Source organism: Cherax quadricarinatus, chromosome 82 (genome assembly GCF_038502225.1).
Source record: "Cherax quadricarinatus isolate ZL_2023a chromosome 82, ASM3850222v1, whole genome shotgun sequence".
In the NCBI taxonomy this organism is placed as follows: Eukaryota; Metazoa; Arthropoda; class Malacostraca; order Decapoda; family Parastacidae; genus Cherax; species Cherax quadricarinatus.
The window spans coordinates 6,771,857-6,786,267 of record NC_091373.1 but is presented as its reverse complement, the minus strand read 5'-3'; the positions used below and the strand labels follow the sequence as shown (position 1 = coordinate 6,786,267).

Sequence of the window (14,411 nt, the reverse complement as noted above, 5' to 3'; positions counted from 1 at the left end):
CTCCCCGCCTTTCTCTTGTCCTCCCTGCCTTCCTCTTGTCCTCCCTGCCTTCATCTTGCCCTCCCTGCCTTCATCTTGTCCTCCCTGCCTTCATCTTGTCCTCCCTGTCTTCCACTTGTCCTCCCTGCCTTCCTCTTATCCTCCCTGCCTTCCTCTTGTCCTCCCTGCCTTCATCTTGTCCTCCCCGCCTTTCTCTTGTCCTCCCTGCCTTCCTCTTGTCCTCCCTGCCTTCATCTTGCCCTCCCTGCCTTCATCTTGCCCTCCCTGCCTTCATCTTGTCCTCCCTGCCTTCCTCTTGTCCTCCCTGCCTTACTCTTGTCCTCCCTACCTTCCTCTTGTCCTCCCTGCCTTTCTCTTGTCCACCCTGCCTTCATCTTGTCCTCCCTACCTTCCTTTTGTCCTCCCTGCCTTAATCTTGTCCTCCCTACATTCCTCTTGTCCTCCCTGCCTTCGTCTTGTCCTCCCTGCCTTCGTCTTGTCCTCCCTACATTCCTCTTGTCCTCCCTGCCTTCGTCTTGTCCTCCCTGCCTTCGTCTTGTCCTCCCTGCCTTCCTCTTGTCCTCCCTGCCTTCCTCTTGTCCTCCCTGCCTTCGTCTTGTCCTCCCTGCCTTTCTCTTGTTCTCCCTGCCTTCATCTTGTCCACCCTACCTTCCTCTTGTCCTCCCTGCCTTCATCTTGTCCTCTCTACCTTCCTCTTGTCCTCCCTGCCTTCATTTTGTCCTCCCTGCCTTCCTCTTGTCCTCCCTGCCTTCCTCTTGTTCTCCCTACCTTCCTCTTGTCCTCCCTGCCTTCCTCTCGTCCTCCCTGCCTTCCTCTTGTCCTCCCTGCCTTGCTCTTGTCCTCCCTGCCTTGCTCTTGTCCTCCCTGCCTTGCTCTTGTCCTCCCTGCCTTCCTCTTGTACTCCCTGCCTTACTCTTGTCCTCCCTGCCTTCCTCTTGTCCTCTCTGCCTTGCTATTGTCCTCCCTGCCTTCATCTTGCCCTCCCTGCCTTCCTCTTGTCCTCCCTGCCTTCATCTTGTCCTCCCTGCCTTGCTCTTGTCCTCCCTGCCTTTTTCTTGTCCTCCCTGCCTTCATCTTGTCCTCCCTGTCTTGCTCTTGTCCTCCCTGCCTTCCTCTTGTCCTCCCTGCCTTCATCTTGTCCTCCCTGCCCTCCTCTTGTCCTCCCTGCCTTCCTCTTGTCCTCCCTGCCTTCCTCTTGTTCTCCCTACCTTCCTCTTGTCCTCCCTGCCTTTCTCTTTTCCTCCCTGCCTTCCTCTTGTCCTCCCTGTCTTCCTCTTGTCCTCCCTGCCTTCCTCTTCTCCTCCCTGCCTTCCTCTTGTCCTCCCTGCCTTCATCTTGCCCTCCCTGCCTTCATCTTGTCCTCACTGCCTTCATCTTGTCCTCCCTGCCTTCCTCTTGTCCTCCCTGCCTTCCACTTGTCCTCCCCGCCTTCCTCTTGTCCTCCCTGCCTTGCTCTTGTCCTCCCTGCCTTTCTCTTGTTCTACCTGCCTTCGTCTTATCCTCCCTACCTTCCTCTTGTCCTCCCTGCCTTCATCTTGTCCACCCTGCCTTCCTCTTGCCCTCCCTGCCTTCCTCTCGTCCTCCCTGCCTTCCTCTTGTCCTCCCTGCCTTGCTCTTGTCCTCCCTGCCTTGCTCTTCTCCTCCCTGCCTTGCTCTTGTCCTCCCTGCCTTCCTCTTGTACTCCCTGCCTTACTCTTGTCCTCCCTGCCTTTTTCTTGTCCTCCCTGCCTTCATCTTGTCCTCCCTGTCTTGCTCTTGTACTCCCTGCCTTCCTCTTGTCCTCCCTGCCTTTTTCTTGTCCTCCCTGCCTTCATCTTGTCCTCCCTGTCTTGCTCTTGTCCTCCCTGCCTTCCTCTTGTCCTCCCTGCCTTCATCTTGTCCTCCCTGCCCTCCTCTTGTCCTCCCTGCCTTCCTCTTGTCCTCCCTGCCTTCCTCTTGTCCTCCCTGCCTTCCTCTTGTCCTCCCTGCCTTCCTCGTGCCCTCGTTGCCTTCCCTCTTTGTCCTCCCTTCCCTTGCCTTCTTTCTTTGTCCTCCTGCCTTCCTCTTTGTCCTTCCTGCCTTCCCTTCTTCCCCTCCCCTGCCTTCCCTCGTGCCCTCCCTGCCTTGCTCTCTTGTCCTCCTTTGCCTTCATCTTGCCCTCCCTGCCGACCTCTTGTCCTCCCTGCCTTCATCTTGTCCTCCCTGCCCTCCTCTTGTCCTCCCTGCCTTCCTCTTGTCCTCCCTGCCTTCATCTTGTCCTCCCTGTCTTGCTCTTGTCCTCCCTGCCTTCCTCTTGTCCTCCCTGCCTTCATCTTGTCCTCCCTGCCCTCCTCTTGTCCTCCCTGCCTTCCTCTTGTCCTCCCTGCCTTCCTCTTGTTCTCCCTACCTTCCTCTTGTCCTCCCTGCCTTTCTCTTTTCCTCCCTGCCTTCCTCTTGTCCTCCCTGTCTTCCTCTTGTCCTCCCTGCCTTCCTCTTCTCCTCCCTGCCTTCCTCTTGTCCTCCCTGCCTTCATCTTGCCCTCCCTGCCTTCATCTTGTCCTCACTGCCTTCATCTTGTCCTCCCTGCCTTCCTCTTGTCCTCCCTGCCTTCCACTTGTCCTCCCCGCCTTCCTCTTGTCCTCCCTGCCTTGCTCTTGTCCTCCCTGCCTTTCTCTTGTTCTACCTGCCTTCGTCTTATCCTCCCTACCTTCCTCTTGTCCTCCCTGCCTTCATCTTGTCCTCCCTACCTTCCTCTTGTCCTCCCTGCCTTTCTCTTGTCCACCCTGCCTTCCTCTTGCCCTCCCTGCCTTCCTCTCGTCCTCCCTGCCTTCCTCTTGTCCTCCCTGCCTTGCTCTTGTCCTCCCTGCCTTGCTCTTGTCCTCCCTGCCTTGCTCTTGTCCTCCCTGCCTTCCTCTTGTACTCCCTGCCTTACTCTTGTCCTCCCTGCCTTCCTCTTGTCCTCTCTGCCTTGCTATTGTCCTCCCTGCCTTCATCTTGCCCTCCCTGCCTTCCTCTTGTCCTCCCTGCCTTCATCTTGTCGTCCCTGCCTTGCTCTTGTCCTCCCTGCCTTTTTCTTGTCCTCCCTGCCTTCATCTTGTCCTCCCTGTCTTGCTCTTGTCCTCCCTGCCTTCCTCTTGTCCTCCCTGCCTTCATCTTGTCCTCCCTGCCCTCCTCTTGTCCTCCCTGCCTTCCTCTTGTCCTCCCTGCCTTCCTCTTGTCCTCCCTGCCTTCCTCTTGTCCCCCCTGCCTTCCTCGTGCCCTCGTTGCCTTCCTCTTGTCCTCCCTGCCTTCTTCTTGTCCTCCCTGCCTTCCTCTTGTCCTTCCTGCCTTCCTCTTGTCCCCCCTGCCTTCCTCGTGCCCTCCCTGCCTTGCTCTTGTCCTCCTTGCCTTCCTCTTGCCCCCCTGCCTTCCTCTTGTCCTCCCTGCCTTCCTCTTGTCCTCCCTACCTTCCTCTTGTCCTCCCTACCTTCCTCTTGTCCTCCCTGCCTTCCTCTTGTCCTCCCTGCCTTCCTCTTGTCCTCCCTACCTTCCTTTTGTCCTCCCTGCCTTCCTCTTGTCCCCCTGCCTTCCTCGTACCCTCCCTGCCTTTCTCTTGTCCCCTCTGCCTTCCTCGTGCCCTCCCTGCCTTCCTTTTGTCCTCCCTGCCTTCCTCGTGCCCTCCCTGCCTTCCTCTTGTCCTCCCTGCCTTCCTCTTGTCCTCCCTGCCTTCCTCGTGCTCTCCCTGCCTTCCTCTTGTCCTCCCTGCCTTCCTCTTGTCCTCCCTGCCTTCCTCTTGTCCCCCCTGCCTTCCTCGTGCTCTCCCTACATTCCTCTTGTCCTCCCTGCCTTCCTCTTGTCCTCCCTGCCTTCCTCTTGTCCTCCCTGCCTTCCTCTTGTCCTCCCTGCCTTCCTCTTGTCCTACCTGCCTTCCTCGTGCCCTCCCTACATTCCTCTTGTCCTCCCTGCCTTCCTCTTGTCCTCCCTGCCTTCCTCTTGTCCTCCCTGCCTTCCTCTTGTCCTACCTGCCTTCCTTGTGCTCTCCCTACATTCATCTTGTCCTCCCTACATTCCTCTTGTCCTCCCTGCCTTCCTCTTGTCCTCCCTGCCTTCCTCTTGTCCTCTCTGCCTCTTCCACATCTGGCAGAATTCTCGTAAGAAGCGTCACCTGCCTGAATTATTGAAGAACTGGAAGAGTGGGTGGATGTGTCCTCTTCTTCCTCTTCTTCCTCTTCGTCGTTATTCTCTCTCTCTTTCTCTCTCTCTCTCTCTCTCTCTCTCTCTCTCTCTCTCTCTCTCTCTCTCTCTCTCTCTCTCTCTCTCTCTCTCTCTCTCTCTGTTGCATATTTTCCTGTTCCTCTTCTTTCATGGGTGATCTCTAGGTGTACATACATGTGTGTGAACTCACCTATTTGTGGTTGTAGGGGTCGATTCATAGCTCCTGTCCCACCTCTTCACTGGTCGCTACTAGATCCACTCGCTCTCCCTACTCCAAGAGCTTTTCCATACCACTTCCTCAAGCTGTGTGTGTGTGTGTGTGCGTCAGGAGGAAGGGAGGTGAGAGAAGCAGCAGGAAGGTCTCCCTGGAGGTGTTAAGACTTACCCAGCCAGAAATTATGTTAATACTTGTTCTTGGCTGAGCTTCTTTCCTAGTGTTTGTTGAGTTTAATGTTGTGTAGACAAGTGTTTGGAGTGCATACACACACACACACACACACACACATATACATATTCTTCATATTTTTTTACATATTCTTGCACAACTCGTCAGCTCTTGGTATGTCCCTCTCCATTAAAGTGCAAAGCATCTTCACTGAAAATATTTTTCATCTCAGTTGAAAGAGTAGAGACGAGAGGAGAGAAGAGAAGGAAGGAGGAGAGAAGCAACGTGGAAGAGAGAAACGGAGGAGGAGCAGGAGGAGGAAGAAGAGGAAGAGGAAGGAAAAGAGAGAGGAATAGGAGGAAGCGGAGATGATAAATGAATGAGAAGGAGAACGAGGAGGAGGAGGAGGAGGAGGTAGAAATATGAGAATAGAGAGGGAGAGACGATATATATAAGTATGCATCGGAAAAACACACAAAGATTTCCAGCAAGACTAGTCCAGTAGTTACGGGGTTTTGAAATATGAAGGGAGATAGAAGGGCATTAGAGGAACGGAAAAAACAGGTATGCCATGATAACGACGTAAAAAGTATTCAAAGGACTTGCCAAGGTGTTCAAGAAAACCGGTACACACGGGCACAGTAGACAGCTAACACATACGAGCGACGAGAATCTCAGGAAATATTTCTTCAGCCTCGCCAAGGACAGGAGGAGGAATGCCCTGAAAGCAGACTTAGGACCCTACAGGTTTGTTGGTTTTGGGTAGAAAATCCTGCGAGTGGCAAAAGGCGGCGGGGGGAGGGGGGACCAGGAGCTGAGACTTGACCCCGTATGACCATGTACTGGAGAGTACACACAGGGATGCTGGGATGGTCAACGGGGAGATGGCACTTTTTTCTCTCTCTCTCCCTCCCTCCCTCTCTCTCTCTCTCTCTCTCTCTCTTTCTCTTTCTCTCTCTCTCTGTATCTCACACAATCTTCCGTGTTTTTTGCCTCAGAGAGTGGCAGCCTTCACTGCTGCAGTGCCATCCTCTGCTCCATCACTGCTGTAGTGACATCCATCACTGATGAAATGGTAGTCATCACTGCTGCAGTGGCAGTCATCACTGCTACAGTGGCAGTCATCACTGCTACAGTGGCAGCCATCACTGCTACAGTGGCAGCCATCACTGCTACAGTGGCAGTCATCACTGATGAAATGGTAGTCATCACTGCTACAGTGACATCCATCACTGCTACAGTGGCAGCCATCACTGCTACAGTGACATCCATCACTGATGAAATGGTAGTCATCACTGCTACAGTGGCAGTCATCACTGCTACAGTGGCAGCCATCACTGCTACAGTGGCAGTCATCACTGCTACAGTGGCAGTCATCACTGCTACAGTGGCAGTCATCACTGCTACAGTGGCAGCCATCACTGCTACAGTGGCAGCCATCACTGCTACAGTGGCAGTCATCACTGCTACAGTGGCAGTCATCACTGCTACAGTGGCAGTCATCACTGCTACAGTGGCAGCCATCACTGCTACAGTGGCAGTCATCACTGCTACAGTGGCAGCCATCACTGCTACAGTGGCAGCCATCACTGCTACAGTGGCAGCCATCACTGCTACAGTGGCAGTCATCACTGCTACAGTGGCAGTCATCACTGCTACAGTGGCAGCCATCACTGCTACAGTGGCAGTCATCACTGCTACAGTGGCATTCTCTGCTCCGTCACCTCCCTGTTTTGATCTGCCTCACAACACAAACCTTCCTTCTTGTCTGACCCACCGTAAAAGTTCTTCCTTCAATCCTCTTCCCTTGACTTAACGATCTCTCCTTCCCTCCCTCCTTCCCTCCCTCCTTCCCTCCCTCCCTCCCTCCCTCTGTCTCTCTCTCTCTCTCTCTCTCTCTCTCTCTCTCTCTCTCTCTCTCTCTCTCTCTCACTCTCTCTCTCTCTCTCGTTGTATCGAGCGTATCTTTAATGAATTTCTGGCTGGCAGTAACTGTGTCCCGCATGCGGTGCTGTAGCCTGCACTTCTGTAGTTCAACAGGCACGCAGGAAACTCTACAAGCATCCTGTACGGGGTCAACTATATGTTGCCTGACGACAGGGAACACGCTTCACCCGCAGTCACCTTGCTGTGGGTGACTCTCACACTCAAAATGCACCTTTCTTGACAATCTACCGACTCTTGCCTGCAGTCACCTCCTTTGGGTGACTGTCACTTGGTGTGCTACACAGTGTGTGCCACTGTCTGTGTTACTGTCAATTTTTATGCTTGCCGGGTTACCTGCCGGGACCTCTTGGAAATTTTAGGGAATTTTAACATAGTGTGAGTGTTATATGTTGTGGTTGTGGGTGTGAAGGGTTATAACTTTTGAGTGTGCGGTATGTATAGTGTGTGCAGAATATATAGTTAGTGTGATGTACAGTGTGTGTGTGGAATGTATAGTGAGTGGAATGTATAGTGTGTTGAGTATGTAGTGTGGGGCATGTATAGTGTGTGGCATGTATAGTGTGTGGCATGTATAGTGTGTGGCATGTATAGTGTGTGGCATGTATAGTGTGTGGCATGTATAGTGTGGGGCATGTATAGTGTGTGGCATGTATAGTGTGGGGCATGTATAGTGTGTGGCATGTATAGTGTGTGGCATGTATAGTGTGGGGCATGTATAGTGTGTGGCATGTATAGTGTGGGGCATGTATAGTGTGTGTAGCATGTATAGTGTGGCATGTATAGTGTGTGGCATGTATAGTGTGGGGCATGTATAGTGTAAGGCATGTAGTAGTGGGGCATGTATAGTGTGGGGCATGCATAGTGTGTGGCATGTATAGTGTGGGGGCATGTATAGTGTGTGGCATGTATATGTGGGGCATGGAGTGTGTGGGGCATGTATAGTGTGGCATGCATAGTGTGTGGGGCATGTATAGTGTGTGGGGCATGTATAGTGTGGGGTATGTGTATAGTGTGGGGCATGTGTGAGGGGTGTAGTGGGGCATGTATAGTGGCAGTAGTGTGTGGCATGTATAGTGTGGGGCATGTATAGTGTGGCATGTATAGTGGGGCATGTATAGTGTGTGGCATGTATAGTGTGGGGCATGTATGTGTGTGGCATGTATAGAGTGTGGCATGTATATGTGTGGCATGTATAGTGTGTGGCATGTATAGTGTGGCATGTATGTGTGTGGGGCATGTATAGGTGGCATGTATAGCATGATATAGTGTATGTATAGTGTGTGGCATGTATAGTGTGTGGCATGTATAGTGTGTGGCATGTATAGTGTGTGGCATGTATAGTGTGTGGCATGTACAGTGTGTGGCATGTATAGTGTGTGGCATGACCTCTTATTACCTGTACTGTTGAAATTTGGAAAAAAATGCCTCTTCATTTCTATCTCTCTCTCTCTCTCTCTCTCTCTCTCTCTCTCTCTCTCTCTCTCTCTCTCTCTCTCTCTCTCTCTCTCTCTCTCTCTCTCTCTCTCTCTTTTTCCTCCACCACACCCTTCACCAGACACTCGTCATAATGAAGGGTGTGTGTGAAGGCTCTTCTTCTGGAGACAATGTTAGGTATAATGATGGAGGGAGAGAGGGAGACAGATGAGGATGGATGCTGTGAGGGAGACTAACGAGAAGGAGAAGAGGAAAGTGAGAGAAAGAAGCAATTTTCATTAGCAAGAATATCTTGAAAGAAAGAGAGAACAAGATGAGAGAGGAGATTGAAGGGAAGAGAGGAAGTAAGGAGAAAAGAATCAAAGCTGGATAGAGAGAGAGAGAGAGAGAGAGAGAGAGAGAGAGAGAGAGTGAAGGAGAGGAAGAAAAGGAGAAAACAAGAGGAGGTTTTGGATGCACGAAATTGTATCTGCTCTCTCCTGTCTTGGACTGAGTATGACCCCCACGGGTTTAGCGCTTCTCTCATGAACATAATCTCTCTCTATCTCCCTTCTCTCTCTCTCTCTCTCTCTCTCTCTCTCTCTCTCTCTCTCTCTCTCTCTCTCTCTCTCTCTCTCTCTCTCTCTCTCTCTCTCTCTCTCTCTCTCACTCTCTCTCTCTCTCTTGACTTTGGGAATGGGTGTTTTTGATAGGACCTGCCTTGTATGGGCCAGTAGGCGTTCTGCAGTGTTCCTCCATTCTTATATTCTTATGAATGAAGTCCGAATGTCTTTCATCCTTACAGGTTTAGCGCTCCCCCATGATAATAGTGGTGATAATACTAACAAAAACATTATAACATCTGTTTTGAAAGTCAACAACAAGTTGTTGGCAGCTGTGGCTGTCATGCATTATTGTTTCAGCATGATCTTTCTTTTGCATGATGCGGGGATGCTTGTGCATGTCATCTCTGGCAGCAAAGTGACCTTTTCAAGTGGATGTTTTGATAAAAAAAATATTTGGCATCGTCTAGAGAAGTTGGATGGTATAGGAGATAGATAGATAGATAGATAGATAGATAGATCCAGCATGGGACCCTCCTTGGCTAGCTGCAAGAACGGTGTCAAAACTGTTAGTGGTGACACTAAGGCAGGAGGAGGTGCATTTCCTTCTTAAATCGCTTGACCAAGAAAAGGCTGTGGGCCCAGACATGTTGAGCCCAAGAGTGCTGAGAAGATGTGCAGACCAGCTAGCAGCGCCTCTAACTCGCATCTTTCAGCACCGCCTAGGACAGTGTAAATGGCCCTCTCTATGGAAAGAGGCAAATGTAGTCCCTGTTCACAAAAAGAAGAGCAGAGCAGAAATCAGCAACTATAGACCAGTGTCACTCCTGCCAATCACTGGTAAGATCCTTGAGACAATAATCTCATGTCAAATGACAGAGTTTTTTGACTACCACTCACTACTTTGTGATCGTCAATATGGCTTCAGGAAAGGTTACTCTGCTGCTGATCTGTTGTTAAACCTCTCCACTAAGTGGCACCAGTCACTGGATGAATCCAAAGTCAGCTGTGTGGTAGCACTGGACATTGCTGGCGCTTTCGACCGGGTGTGGCACCAGGGCCTCTTAGCAAAACTTCAAGCACTGGGAATTGCAGGCTCTACGCTATGTCTCCTCAGTGATTACCTTCATGGTAGATCTCTAAGTGTAGTTCTCAATGGAACGGAATCAGCAAGACATCCTATTGGGGCAAGTGTTCCACAAGGAAGCGTGCTGGGTCCATTGTTATGGAATGTCTACTTCAACGACCTTCTTCATCTCATCCCAGAATCACATATGCATATGCAGACGACTGTACACTGACATTCACTTATCCAAGAGAAGAAATGCCAGCTGCTCTAAGCTACATCAATCACCAGCTGAGAGCTATATCAGCTTGGGGAAATAGATGTCAAGTAACATTTGCACCTGAGAAAACGCAAATGATGATCGTCTCTAGGCACCATGATGGTAATGCTGGTGCAGTAGTAAGGATGAATGGGAGGGTGTTGGCACCTGGAGAAGTTGATATCCTTGGGGTGAAATTTGACTCCAAACTTACCATGAAGAACCATGTTGTAAATCTTGCAAACAAGGCAGCCAGGAAGCGTACAGCACTTCGCCGTATCTCCCAGTAGGGGTTGCAAGATCCTGTACAAGGCACAAGTACGCTCACACCTTGAGTATGCTCCACTTTCTTGGTTTGCCTGCCCCCCCCCTCTCATCTGCGACTGCTTGACAGAGTAGAGAACAGAGCAAGACGTCTCATCTCTCGCCTGGACCCATCCTGGATAGATCTGTCATTTCAGCAGAGCCTTCAACATAGGAGGGACGTGGGTGGCCTTACTGTTATGTACAAGGCCAATATTGTCAAAATACCACACTTGGATCCACTTCGAGGACAGCGTGAAACAAGCTTTTATGCCACAAGACGGGCAGAAAGCAGCAACTTCACTCTGGCTGTACCCTTCTCCAGAACATCACTCCATCTGAGATCATATATACCCAGGATGACTCGAGTATGGAACACATTCGTACAGCATAATGATGTCAACTAGATAAAGTCAGTTGATCAAATGAAAATGCTGGCCCACAGATGGCTCCAACTTCATCCTGTTCCCTACTTGTATGTCTCATAACAATAAAAATGCTTTCAAATGAGCTGATGTAGGTAACAGCTCTTAGCTTGCCAATAAAGTTAGGAATCCTTAACCTGTCAATAGCTTGTCAATAAAGCTAGGGATCCTTAACCTTGTCAAACCCTGTGTAAAAAAAAAAGAAGAAAAAAGAGAGAGAGATCAGCTGTGATGTCTAAGTCACGTTTCACTCGCCTTTTTTGTTACAGACCTCATCGTCCACTTCTCCAGACTGTAGATGTGTCTTTAATGCTTAGAGTCGATTCAGGTTGACCTGCCACTCTCTACGCTGTGTGTGTGTGTGTGTGTGTGTGTGTACTCACCTATTTGTACTCACCTATTTGTGGTTGCAGGGGTCGAGTCCTAGCTCCTGGCCCCGCCTCTTCACCGGTTGCTACTAGACCCTCTCTCTCCCCGCTCCATGAGCTTTATCAAACCTCGTCTTAAAACTGTGTATGGTTCCTGCCTCCACTACGTCATTTTCTAGGCTATTCCACTGCCTTACAACTCTATGACTGAAGAAATACTTCCTACTATCTCTCTGACTCATTTGTGTGTGTGTGTGTGTGTGTGTGTGTGTTTGTGTGTGTGTGTGTGTATGTGCGTGAGTGAACTCACCTAATTGTACTCATCTAATTGTTGTTGCAGGGGTCGAGACCCAGCTCCTGGCACTGCCTTTTCACTAATCGCTACTACGTCCTCTCTCTGTCTCTGCTCCATGAGATTTGTCATACCTCGTGTTAAAGCTATGTATGGTTCATGTGTGAGTGTGTGTGTGTGTGTGTGTGTGTGTGTGTGTGTGTGTGTGTGTGTGTGTGTGTGTGTGTGTGTGTGTGTGTGTGTGTGTGTGTGTGTGTGTGTGTGTGTGTGTGTGTGTGTGTGTGTGTGTGTGTGTGTGTGTGTGTGTGTGTGTGTGTGTGTGTGTGTGTGTGTGTGTGTGTGTGTTTGTGTGTGTGTGTACAGCCTCTTCACCCTATTAGCTTTCTTCAAGTTATACCTTAATCATCAAAGAACCAGGCAGTTTGAGACAAAAATTCTTACCTTCTTTTCCTACTTCTCCCTCTTCCTAGGCCTCCTCTTCCTCCTCCTCCTCGTACATAGCTGGAGAGATAGCTAGTAACTTCTAGCTAGCCTACAGCAGGTAGAAGCGCTGTCTTAGAATCTCTAAGGATAAAATAAGCAAGAGAAAAATACCATTCCAAAATAAGACGGAAATATATACAAGGTTAGTCACTTTCCAGTCACACACACACACCCACCCACCCACACGCACACACACACACACACACACACACACACACACACACACACACACACACACACACACACACACACACACACACACACACACACACACACACACACACACTTATATTATCCACTGTCTAATTCAAAAACAACAGTCGTAATCACAGTGAGATGTTAATCACAAACTTTTCAAAACACGTCAGTTCAAAACTGGAATATACCCCTGGAATATACCGCTGGACTATGCAGTTGGAATATACACCACAATAACCAAACAGGATCAATGGCATACTAGCTCGTAGAGATTAGAAATATAATTGACGAAGATTATTAAGATTCTTAAAAAAATCCTCGTTGGTTGATACTGGCGGGCGAAACGTCTTCTTAACAAAGATACCTATGTGTTGCACATGTGTCTTCTTTATCAGTTTATCAGGTATTGTGTACCAGTGATGTGAAGATCAATGATATGTATCCTTAACATCAATTTCCGCCTTTCTTCTTCACTGCCGCAGTAGCCTTGTTAGTAGCCCAATGGGCAAGATTGTGATTCCAGGTAGGTTACGGTGGTTCGTTACGACACAATTAGGAGAGGCCTTAAACGAGGTCGTTTGTGATGGTTAGCTTGTTATGAGGGTCGGAAAGATGGAGGTGGTGGTGACTGAAGGGGAGCTGGAAATAGCGGTCACTTTCTGCAGGAAGGGAATTTAGGATTTAGTAACTGGAATTAGAACTAGATATGCATGCCCAGTGACTGGAAAAATATTAGAGTCAAAGATTCTATAACTGGAAGGAAGACTGGAAACATTGGTCAGCAGCTGGAATATTTGGAGTCGAAGATTCAATAACTGGAATTAGAACTGGAAAAATTTGGTCAGTGACTAGAATATTTGAAGCCAAAAATTCAATAACTGGAAGAACTGGAAACATTGGTCAGTGACTGGAATATCTGAAGTCAAAGATTCAATAACTAGAAGAAGAGCTGGAAGTACTGGCCAGTTACTGGAAGCATTTGGAGTCAAAAATTCAATAACTGGAAGAGGAACTGGAAACACTGGCCAGTGTTTGGAAAGACATATAAGGACAAAGATTCAGCATAACAATGAAAGCTGGAATAACGGGACCAGCCGCTGGAAAACGTTTTGGAAAATTAGGATTCTGTACAACTACGGAGGCAGGAAACATGGGGCCAGTGACTAGAAAAAAAGATTAGTAGTAAGAGATTCAGTAACTGGGAACCTGATGCTAATTATTTGAAGATAAACTGGAATTACGGTCCTTAAAACTGAAGTAAATTTGAAACTAATGTATCTCTAACTGAAGAGAAGAAAATGAATGATTGGGTAAGTGGAGGCGGAGGAGGAGGAGGAATGAGAATAAGAGGAGGAGGAGGAAGAAGAAGAAGAGGAGAAAGAGGAGGAGGAGAAGGAATTGGAAGAATAAAACACGTCTCTGCCATAACTTGTCATCTTAACTTAATTCTTCCAACACAGTAAATAAAAATAAAAAAAGACACAATATCGTGACTGGAACAATACACAAATAACTCGTACATAGAAGACAGAACCTTATGACCACGACGTTTTGGACCGACTTGGACTAGTGACTTGTTCTGTCAGACCGAAATGTCGTCATAAGCTTTTTTTATCTTACGTGCGGGTTATATGTGTATCACTCAGTAAATCATTATTATTCACATTTACAAAGATTTCCACTTACCACGTACATGTAAAACAACTTTGTTTTGTAAATCGTAAACGAAAAAAAATTATATAAAATACGTATTTCACTGCTATCGTTATTAAAGATATCGTAAATCTGTGCTGTAAAAAAACAATAGCCATCGCGAAATTCTTGGTAAAAAATAAATAAATATTGCATTCATACCTGAAGCTATAGAGAAAATATGGAACAATGTTATTGTTAGGTATTTATCTCGTTCTCTCTTTGTGTTCTTGTTTGTCCTTCTAACCATTTTTTTTTTTTGTGTTGTCCCGCACTGTTTGTGTTTCTTTGTTGAAGTGTGTTTAGTATTGTCTGGCTTCATAGTTGTATCTGTTTGTCTGTTTGTCAGCGTACTTGTTGAGTTGTTTGTCTCCGTGACTGCCTGTCTGTCTGCGTTACTGCCTGCCTGTTTATCTGCTTATTGCTCGTCTACGTTTCTGCAGGCCTGTCTGTCTGCCAGTGTTCCTGAGTGCTTGTCTCTCTGTGTTCCTGCCTGCCTGTCTCTCTGTGTTCCTGCCTGCCTGTCTGCCAGTGTTCCTGAGTGCTTGTCTATCTGCGTTACTGCCTGCCTGTCTCACTGCGTTCCTACCTGCCTGTCTCTCTGCCTGTCCACTTCACCTCTGCTCCCGCACTATTGACCAGGTCGACCCTTGTTCAATTTAACTCGTGTTTGGCTTTACATAGGATTATACACAAAGACTAAATTCACTTCCCCTCACTGTGCAAAAGCACGCATGAGTATACACAAACACATACACACTCACACACACACACACACACACACACACACACACACACACACACACACACACACACACACACACACACACACACACACACACACACACACACACACACACACACA

General features: G+C 48.6%; 1 protein-coding gene across 1 annotated transcript in view; it reads left to right on the top strand.

The window, feature by feature from the left end:
* LOC128702922 (uncharacterized) overlaps positions 1-14,411 on the top strand; it is a 236,143-nt gene that overhangs the window by 21,148 nt on the left and 200,584 nt on the right. The window lies entirely within an intron of this gene.